Here is a 10,664-nt window from a genome sequence, read left to right on the forward strand (position 1 = left end):
CTCACTCATATTTGGTTTCTAGCCATAAATAAAGGACATTGAGCCTATAATTCGGATTCTTAGAGAAGCTAAATAAGAAGGAGAACCCAAAGAAAAACCTATAGGCATCCTCCTGAATATTAACCTTCATCAGGCGATGAAAGGAGACAAGAGACAGAGACAGAGACCCACATTGGAGCACCGGACTGAAATCTCAAGGACCAAATCAGAAGCAGAAGGAGAGAGAGCACAAGCAAGGAACTCAGGACCGCGAGGAGTGCACCCATACACTGAGACAAGGGGGATGTTCTATCGGGAACTCACCAAGGCCAGCTGGCCTGGGTCTGAAAAAGCCTGGGTTTAAAACCGGTCTTGCTGAACATAGCAGACAAGGAGGACTACTGAGACCTTAAGAACAATGGCAATGGGTTTTTGATCCTACTGTACCTATTGGTTTTGTGGGAGCCTAGGCAGTTTGGATGCTCACCTTACTAGACCTTGATGAAGGTGGGTGGTCCTTGGACTTCCCACAGGGCAGGGAACCCTGATTGCCCTTTGGGCTGAAGAGGGAGGAAGACTTGATTGGGGGAGGTAGAGGGAAAGGGGAGGCAGCAGTGGGGAAGAGACAGAAATCTTTAATTAATAAACAAACAATCAAACAAACAAGTAAATAAAAAGAGTCCTTTGTTTGTTTTGTTTGTTAGGGTCCAGAGAAATGGCTCAGTGTTTAGGAGTAACTGCTGACCCTACCCTGCACAGGACCAGCTTTCTGTTCCCAGAATCAAATGGTAATTCACAAACATTTGTAACTTTATCTCCAGGGGACCCAATGCCCTTTTATGACCTGGAAAGTCACTGCATACACACCTTTAATTTCAATTCTCAGAAGAGAGATCTCTCTAAATTCCAGGCAAGTCTGATTTTATATAGTGAGTCCCAATCCAGCCAAAGCTACATAATGAGACTTGTCCCCAAAATTTATTTATTTATTTATTTATATATATATATATATATATATATAACCAAATATATAATATAATATAATATAATATAATATAATATAATATAATATAATATATATTTAAAAACCAAAATCATATCCTTTTCATATCCTCTTTCTGTTTCCAGGGTAAGTTATTGTTTTAACCTCCCTCAGAAGAAAATTAGCCTTTGGAAGCTTCTCAAATAGTCATTCCAGTCCCTGTCTTCACATGAACATACCTGCCTTTTTATTTAGAGCTATAGCTTCAATTTTCCTAGTTAGTCTCCTTCTGTTTAGAATGGCATTCCTACTGGCATTTACTTACATTGCAACTTCTCAAACAACTTGAAAGAGCTCTGAAATATATACCAGAAATGTATGCATTTTCTTTCACACACACATATATATTTATATAGATATATATATTTATATCATGATAAAAAAGTCACTTAGAACGCAGAAAAAATAAATATATAAGCAAATATGAAACAATGAATTCAAATGTCTACTAAACATATGTAGAAATCTAGGTTAAAAGTAGCTGAATTATTAGCTTTTAGAGTACTTACATTTACAGATATATAACCATATGAATAATAGTTTGATTATATCTTTATCTGTGATATTATATGATGGTAAGACAGTATCTTAGCATCTCATGTATTAAGACAATGACTACAATATTAATGCTTCTTAGGCTTAAAGTGCCTGAAACCTAACCCAATGCATGAACCTAAAACAAATATGTAAACTGCCAATGTTGACCAGACAGGCTTTAGGCTTTCCACGGATGAAAGAAGCCCTCAGACGGCGCTGAAATCAAGCTGTCTTGTTCTCGGTATCTTATCTTCTTCAGCTCTGTCTTCAATTCCATTTCTTCATAACCTGTGGGAAGAAAACAGAATCTGTGTGAAATTCAGCCACTCTATGGGTCCTGTCTGTGCTGTCCCTGAATAACTGCATTTCATGATTGAGTCTAAGAGAACAATCTAAGGAAATCTGAGATACTTGTCATGCGCAGCACAGATGGACAAGGCTGCTGAGGCAAGAGCAGACGATCAGCTTGAATAAAATTACTATATCTTTGTGTGTGTGTGAAGAACAGGAAAGACATACAACTAATATTCACAGTGCAGATATCAAGTGGTGCATTCAGCATTGACAGCTATAAAAGTTAAAATGTAGCCAATGCTGAGAAATGTTGGGTAGCTTATGTTCAAATCAGCATCCAGAATTCTGATGAGCTTTGAATGTGAAAAGAAGTGAGTATATCCATTTCATTAGTTTATAATTTACTTTCATCTTAACAAACAGTAAAATTATGTATGTACTAATAAAATGCTTAAAGATATTTCTTTTTGATACATTACCAGTAAATGTTTGACTTCTGTAATATATTCACTATTTCTGTAGGACACTGGTTACATAAGCATTTCTAGTGCTAAAAGTGAGGCAGTTTAAAAGGACTTCATTGAACTACAAGGAGGAAGTAACCTATGTTCAAATAAACTCTGTATGGACAGTAAGAATGTAGCACATTGTTTCTGAAGAGTGGGAGGCCTCAAGTCAGAAGAGACAGGAAGCCTTTGATGCTATTAGAGCAGTTGGCTAAGCAGCCACTGAAGACTTCCTAATTGAAAATATCAAATGATATTAAAGAGGAAAGGAGGCCCTGGCACTCTGGTGCCAAACTTAAGAGAGACTGCATATTAAAATGGTGTTTTTTCATTAAAACAAATTTCATCATTTAGATTATATGTAATCTCTAATTCTCTAAAATTAATTCAAATAATGAGGGGATTATCCTTGTAAAGATCCTATGCACTCTTGTTATTACAATTGGTTTACATTCAGAGTATTCAAATATTTTAGAAAATTTATAAGAAAAATCAAGTGATTGACCCCCCCCAAATTTTATAGACTACTTAGACTATTTGGTATATTTTATTAAAAATTCAATTTAATGAGCCATTAATTTGTGTGACTTTATTTTAAACAAGTAAGAATACCCTCAAATTTAATAGAAAATTCTTTTAAAATTTGCATAAGTGTTTTAATATTTTAAACATAATTAAAATTAATTCCTAAATTTTAGGAATTCTCTAAGCAATTTTTAGTTAAATGTTCATTTATGATAAAATATATTTCTTACTGCCATGTGAAATTATATCTCCACACATACTGATAAAATATACAGCTAATTATTAGTTAATAAGAGCCCTAATTTGGTCTATACATAAATCGAAGTTTGTACTTAAGCATATAATGGATTGAGTAAACAATATTTATTTGTACATTGATTTAGAAAAGTTACAAATCAGTCTGAATCACCATATGTACTAACCAAACATAAAATGTTTCATAGCATTGACAATCTGTGACTTTCAATATATCCCATTGTTATCATTAATTAAAGGTATTAAAATAAATAGTTGAGGGATTAAGGTATGGCTCAGTGGTTTAAAGTCCTTGTTCCTTTTCAGGGAACTGGAGTTCTCTTATTAGAACCCATATTGTGTTCTCATAACCTGCTGTAACTTACTCTAGGACGTCCAAGAAACTCCTCTGTCCAACGCTGGCATTAACACCCCCACCACACACACAAGTAAGTAAGTAAATAAATAAATAGCAAAACTTTCTTTAAAATGAATAAATACTGAATATATTTGATAAACATAATGAGGTAACAGAGAATAAAACTCAACATATATATTAGTTTCTAAGGTGTAGAACAGGCAAATTAAACAAATAGAAAATGAGGCTGATGTGAAATGTTTCTGAAAAGTGGCTTTAGACTTCAGTTTGTGGCCATAGTCATGGATGGTAATATGATATTTTAAATTTATGATTATAAGGCAATTAATTATTTTCTAACATTATTCGAAAGTCATTTTAAAAATTGTTTTATCTTATTCTAATTTGTTTGCTTCCAATTTCATTTTATAATTATTCCTTAGATGCCTGTTTATTTTTTAAGGAGAGATATAAAGGGTGCTCATATAGAGGAAAGGAATATGTGGAGCATCTCAGAGGAGTTGAGGGAGGTGAAACTGAAATTAGAATGTACAGTTTTAAACTGTATTTTAACTAAACAGAATACATGTCTAAAGAACTCTGCTTTTAATAAAAATTATAAAAGTGAATCAGTGAAAATAAAACATTACTTTGGGTGACAATTTCTGTTTCATTTCTTCCAATTAGTCTGAGGATGCCTGAAAGAATATACACAAAATACAGAGAGTCTGTTAGAATCAGAGCCAGAAAACATTATTTTACTGAATTTTAAGACAGTCCTGAAAACAAAACTTTAATGAAACAAAGAGCGGTGGAGAAGGCTGTCCTCAGGGTGCATCACCAAATGCCTATTTGATGAAAAGAGTCACTTTGAAGGTGTTCAGTCAGGAACACAGTAAGTTGGAGAATTGCATCAAAACTAGATAAAGACAAGGAGACGGTGCCAGTTAACTTTAGGAGCTAAAAAGACAGTGTGCATCTAATGCCCAGGAGAGAGAGTTTTGCAACTTTTTTTTAGTTGATAATACACCTTTTATGATGCTATGATACCCACTTGTATTGAATCCATATATATAAAATTCTTGTCTATCAATCAAATTTAAATGTCTGGCGAAAACTCCCACAGGCTCAATGCTAAATTTCCACACATTTGTCAAGCCTGTTTATATTGAATTTCCACTTACATCAACCTATTAGTTTCACAAGCTATGCTGTGTTTTTATAGGACTTTGAAGCACTTCTTGTACCACTGAGAGAAGGCTGAACAACAAAGCCGTAGATACTACAAGCATGCTTTGCTGCGTATATTGCATTACTTTTGGTTATCAAAACTTTTTATCTGATTTCTGGAAATTGGATATATCATAAGCTTGTTTTTCTTTCTATAGTGTTGGAGCACAGCTGAGTGGAATTGTGAACATACTAGAGCTTAATGAAACAGAATGGTCTTTAACTGTCATATTCTAGTTATGTTGATTATATAATAGAAACTTGCTAATATTTCAGGATCACATCCTTATACTACAAAAAATGGATGAATTTCTTTTCATTTTAGATTACAAAATGTGGTATTGTTTTAATACATAAGCCATAAATCATTGTCCATACTCAAGGTATATTTGGCCCTAGAGACCATGGAATGGCCATAAAACTAAGTCTCATAAAATCTTAGCACACTGATAGCACACAGATTATTGGACTCAGACATTCTAATTTAGGTAAATTCCATTTTCTTATACTAAAGGCAAAAAGAATTTTTTTGTTGATGTTACATTTTCCATAAATGCTACCATGGAGTTTTCATGTTTAGTTATGACTTTAACAATAAGATCGAATTTTTTTGGCTCCAACTTAAATTGTTATTTGACAACTTAAAAACTCCCATTTGAAATCTGGTTTGGGGGTAAATCTGTTTATACAGAAATGATGCCATATTTTAGGAATTGTCTACTTTTTTTTTTTTTTTGCTTTAGTACGTCCTTTATCTTTCTGTAGTTAAAACGTATACTGGGGAAAAGTCAATTTAAACAGTAAGGAGAAAAGATTAATTTGATTTAAAATTGTGGAAGCTTCAGTCAACTCTTTTTCTTTTTATGTTTGTGGGGGAACTAAACTACTAACCCTTATGTGGCAGGAGAGAGAGAGAGAGAGAGAGAGAGAGAGAGAGAGAGAGAGAGAGAGAGAGAGAGAGAGAGAGAGAGAGAGAGAGAGAATCTCTTCAAGGACAAGTGCAGTGACCTAATCCTCTCTCACTGGGCTCTACACCATGTAGATACCCCCAACTCCCATGAACTATGAAGGCTGGTAACCAACCTGGATTCTGTGTGCCTTTCAAGGGCATTCACAGCACATGTGAGATCCAGAACAGAGTTTCTGTAGAGCTGCCACTCTAAAACGGGAGGGAGCTCATGATTTGCACAGAAATAGTAAAAGTTTCAAATTACTCTGTACAGTGACTATAAAATGAATGACTCTACTCAACACAGTTTAATGCCAATGCATTCTATATATGAAAGGATTCTAGGAGTTACACTCCCACTCACAGTTCATCATCTAAGGACGTCAGGACAGGAACTCAAACAGGGAAGGGACCTAGAGGCAGGAGCTGATGCAGAGGCCATATAGGAGTCCTGATTACTGATGTATCCCTCATAGATTTCTCAGCCTGCTTTCTTATAGATCTCAGGAACACCATCCCAGGATGGCATCACCCACAATGAATTTGGTCCTCCTTTATCAGTGACTAATTAATAAAATGACTACAGACTTGCCTACAATCCAATCTTATGGAGGCATTTTCTCATTTGAAGCTCCCTCTTCTCAGATGACTTTAACTTGTCTTAACTATACAGAAAACTATTCTGCATTTATTTAAAATTAATTTGTTTTTAGTTTGGCAAGGTCTCTCAGTAGATAAAGATTCTTGCCTCCCAGATTGATGATGTGAGCTTGATCCCTGAAACTCACATGGAGGAAGGAGAAAACAAACTCTATAAAGATGACTTCTGATGTCCACACATGTGCTCTGGCATGTGTGCCCAAGCATGCCCATGCACATATAAAATCTTACACAAAATAAGTATAAGAAATAAAATTATGTTCATCATGTATTCCATTTCTTCATTATTGATGGACAGCATATGCAGTGGCTCTAATAACACTGTTTTTAATTTAAAAATTTAATTAGTTTACAAAGTATTAGACTTCATTATATTATTCATATGTATGTTTCCTCTGATCTCCCTTATGTCATCTTCTCTCTCGTCCTCTTCCATGTCACCTTCACCTAGTATCCTTTATTCCCCATGTCTGCCATTTTTCCAGTTTCAAGTAGCATGTGCAATATGACCCTTTTTACCCCCATCCTAGAAACTTTCCCCTTTTATGTTTTTTCTAGTTTTTTTTCCACGCACATGCACATATGCATACACACACAAACATGCACACAGGGAGGATCTGCATAGGAGAAAAGAAACAGTAAAAATGCATTATTTGGTTTTCTGTCTCTGGGTTACATAATAATTTCTAGATTCATTCATTTTATTGTAAATTTCATAATTTCTTGAACTTTAGTAGCCAACTACAATTCCATTGTTCCCATGTCATAAATTTTCTTTATCTTTTCATTATAATTTTAATGAAAAATAAATTATAAGTCATAAAGTGTAACTTTTCTTATAGTTTATGAGAAGGATGCTGGAAAAATCTTATATTGACAATAAATCTTCAGAAATAAAAATCTGACACCTGACACACTTGTTTTCATATGAGGAACTACTGTAATAATGATAATAAAAGGGTATCAGTAGCAAAATATATCTGGTGGAAGACTCAGAAAAATTCTTGTTTTAAAGTTTGTAAAAATGAAAGAGATAAAATCATTCAAATGGAAGTCATCTATTGTTAGAGTTCTCATGTTTATCAAGAAAAGTTTATTCAGATTAAAATTAGTCAATAAGGGCTTGGGAGAAATCTTGGCTGTAAAGAGCATGCCGTACTCTTACAAAGGAACCAAATTTGGTTCACAAAACTTACAGCAGATGACTCTCAACTACCTGTAACTCAAGTTCTGGGGCACACTTCATATCTGATTCTATAGGCACCAACAAAAGTATGCTTGTGTGTGCGTGCATGTGTGCACGTGCACATAAACACATACTTTAAAATTTTTAAAAATTATAATACTCAATTAAATAGTCACATTTAATTATTTACATATACCTACTTGACTACAGGTTACTTTCTCATAACCTGTAGTTAATAGTAGGTATATGTAATGTAATTATGAATAATTAAAATAGAACTACAAAACAAATTTTTCATGTACATATTAAAGAATATAAAATACAAATTATTTATACTAAATAGATAATTAACATTGTTAAAATGTTTATGAAAGCTTTCCTTTGCTACCTTATTTGTAAATATTGTAATCTATAATATATATATATATTTGTTATAATGTATCATATTTAATTCAACTAAGTAAGTTTAAAGATTTTTGCATAGGGTCTGCTAAATACATTAATTTATTATATTTTGAGAATCCCATGAAAATAATAAAATTAAAATTATTTCATATGTTGTTTTAATTATTTATCTCTGTGAAATAAAATCATTAACTTTTTATCCAGTTGTTGTCTGTCAACACATTTTCCATTGTTCCATCTCCTTCGGTATAGGTTAAACAACAAAGTTTCCTTCCAAGTTAAAATAAGTGAAATACTAAAGAAAGCCAGCATTTTGTGTGTAAAAAGTTTCTGCATTATAAGCTCCCTGAATCTTAAAATATTTAAAGTCCCTGAATACTTTGTTTTACCATTTCAATTATAATTCATAAACACAGGACATGAAATCTCAGAGGTGTTCTTGATTACTTTCAACAGCTGAAAAGCAAATAACATCTACTGCTCGTGACATTTCTCCCCAAGACTTCTATATTTCTATATCAGTTGCCAAACTATGTAAGGTTGTTTGGTTGTTTGGACTTTCATTTGAGTAATTAGATAGATCCTCCTCATTCTCCTCATCCTCTTCTTCATCTTCCTCCTTCTTCTCTTCCTCCTCTTTCCATCTACCATTCTTTCATTCTTGCTTCCTTCCTTCTTACTGTGTTTGATCGGTTAAGTTTAAAATCAATCTTAAAGTCATCATAGAAGAAAACTGCTAGCATCTGTAATAAAAGAAGGTAAGGATCAAGTCTGCTAAAAATCCTTTACTAAGATCAAAGAGCCAAGTGTTTTATGATTCATGGTTCATTTACCAGTTCTGGTAATGACACAGTGCTTTATGAAAGGGACTGAAACTCAGGGATATTTTCTAATTTATTTACACACACACAAAGACACACATGGGGAGAAAGAGAGAGAGATAAAGAGAGCAAGAATATGAATCTGATCATCTATTTCGTAAGATAAAATATATAGAAAGGCATTAGGAAAACATATGCAATTATAAAAAATATATTCTATTTTAATTACATTAGTTCATTTTATTTATTAAAATACTCATTAATTTTGAGAAAGAAATAAATGCAAATGAGGTTGTCTTCTCTGTTCCTCTGTCAAGTCTACTGCCATCATAGAAGTCATTTTACTTAACTTTGAAGACATGTCTTTAGATATTTTATACATATACACCAACATTTAAATTTATATTTTAATGGATATAATTTTAGAAATATACAAAATAGTTATATTTTTCTCTGTGATTTACTGTTAATTCTTTATTAAAATTTTAATTTGATATTATTCTGTTTGATTACGTGCACAGAAGCATATTATTCTCTTTTTCAAATATGGCATGATAGGCTTGGATGGACAAGTCAACACTTTAGAATAGGTTCTGCTCTTCCAGAAGACCTAAATTTGATTGACAGAACCCACATCAGGTGTTTTCCTGATGAAGTGAAGTGGCCCGTGACTTCACTTAAGAAGTACCTAACTCCTCTGTCCTCTATAGGTACCAGCATTCACATTCACATTCACATATCCATGCACATATAAAAAATGAAAATAATAAATTCAAAAATATATGATGAGGTGATCCTATCCAGTATAATAGACTGAAATATAATTTATATTTTAATAATTTTAAAATTAGCATATCAATCTAGAATCTCTGTTAATTCCAACCCTGTGCTCTTCCTATTAAACAGCTTTAAAAGATGCCTGATATAGCAACATTTACACATCCAAATAGAAGTTTCATATTTTTCTGCCATACCAGTTCATCCTCTAACCCTTTGTCCACTGACGTCATTGTTAAATTCATTTGTCATTGAGCCTATCTATCTTGTTTGATTCTTTCATCACATCAATCAGACACCCTGCTTCTAGTTCCCTCCCTACTCCAAATTCTGCAAATTATCTATTTAATCACTTTTTTTTGCAAATTTTTGAGACACAAATATGATAATACAGGCTGGCCTTCAATTCACTGCGTAGTTGAGGATGACATCAAATTCCTCATCCTCTTGCTTCTACCTTCAAAGTGCTGGATTACAGATGTGTACCACTACCAATGGCTTCTTCATTTCCGGAAACACTGTATTGTGTCTGATGACTGCAGTGGTACTCTCAAACTGTCTTACTATAGTTATAAACCTCATCACAACACATTTTCAAAGTAGGAGTGATATGATGAAGTTAAATGCGTGTTATGTTACTTCTCTGTGGAAAGTCTTCTTCCTTGGGATGGAGAGCACATTGACCAAAAACTTGCTTGACACAAATGACTGATGGTAAATTCAGTCCCCACCCTGGAAAAGTCCTAAATCCATGATTCCTTTACAGGTAACTTCCAGAGTCCATAGTGGCCCTTGGGGTCCTTCCTTATCTTTCTTTGGGACAACAGAAGTTAAAGATTTCTTTCTTTTGAACATAAAGAACACACCACCATATTTTTCTTTCTGTCCACAGAAGCCAGGCTACGCATTCTCGTGTGTGTCCTGGGATAGTGATGTGGGAATGGTTTCTTATTAATAAAGAAACTGCCTTGGCCCATTTTATTGGATAGAAAATTAGGTAGGCGGAGTATACAGAAGAGAATTCTGGGAGAAAGAAGGTTAGAGGAGGAGTCGCCATGATTCTCCCGCTCCAGACAGACGCAGGTTAAGATCCTCCCTGGTAAGCCAGCTCGTGGGCTACACAGAATATTAGAAATGGGTTAGAACAATATGTAAGAGCTA

The sequence above is a fragment of the Alexandromys fortis genome, unplaced genomic scaffold (genome assembly GCF_014885135.2).
Source record: "Alexandromys fortis isolate MF-2015 unplaced genomic scaffold, M_Fortis_MF-2015_v1.1 scaffold_135, whole genome shotgun sequence".
Taxonomy (NCBI): domain Eukaryota; kingdom Metazoa; phylum Chordata; class Mammalia; order Rodentia; family Cricetidae; genus Alexandromys; species Alexandromys fortis.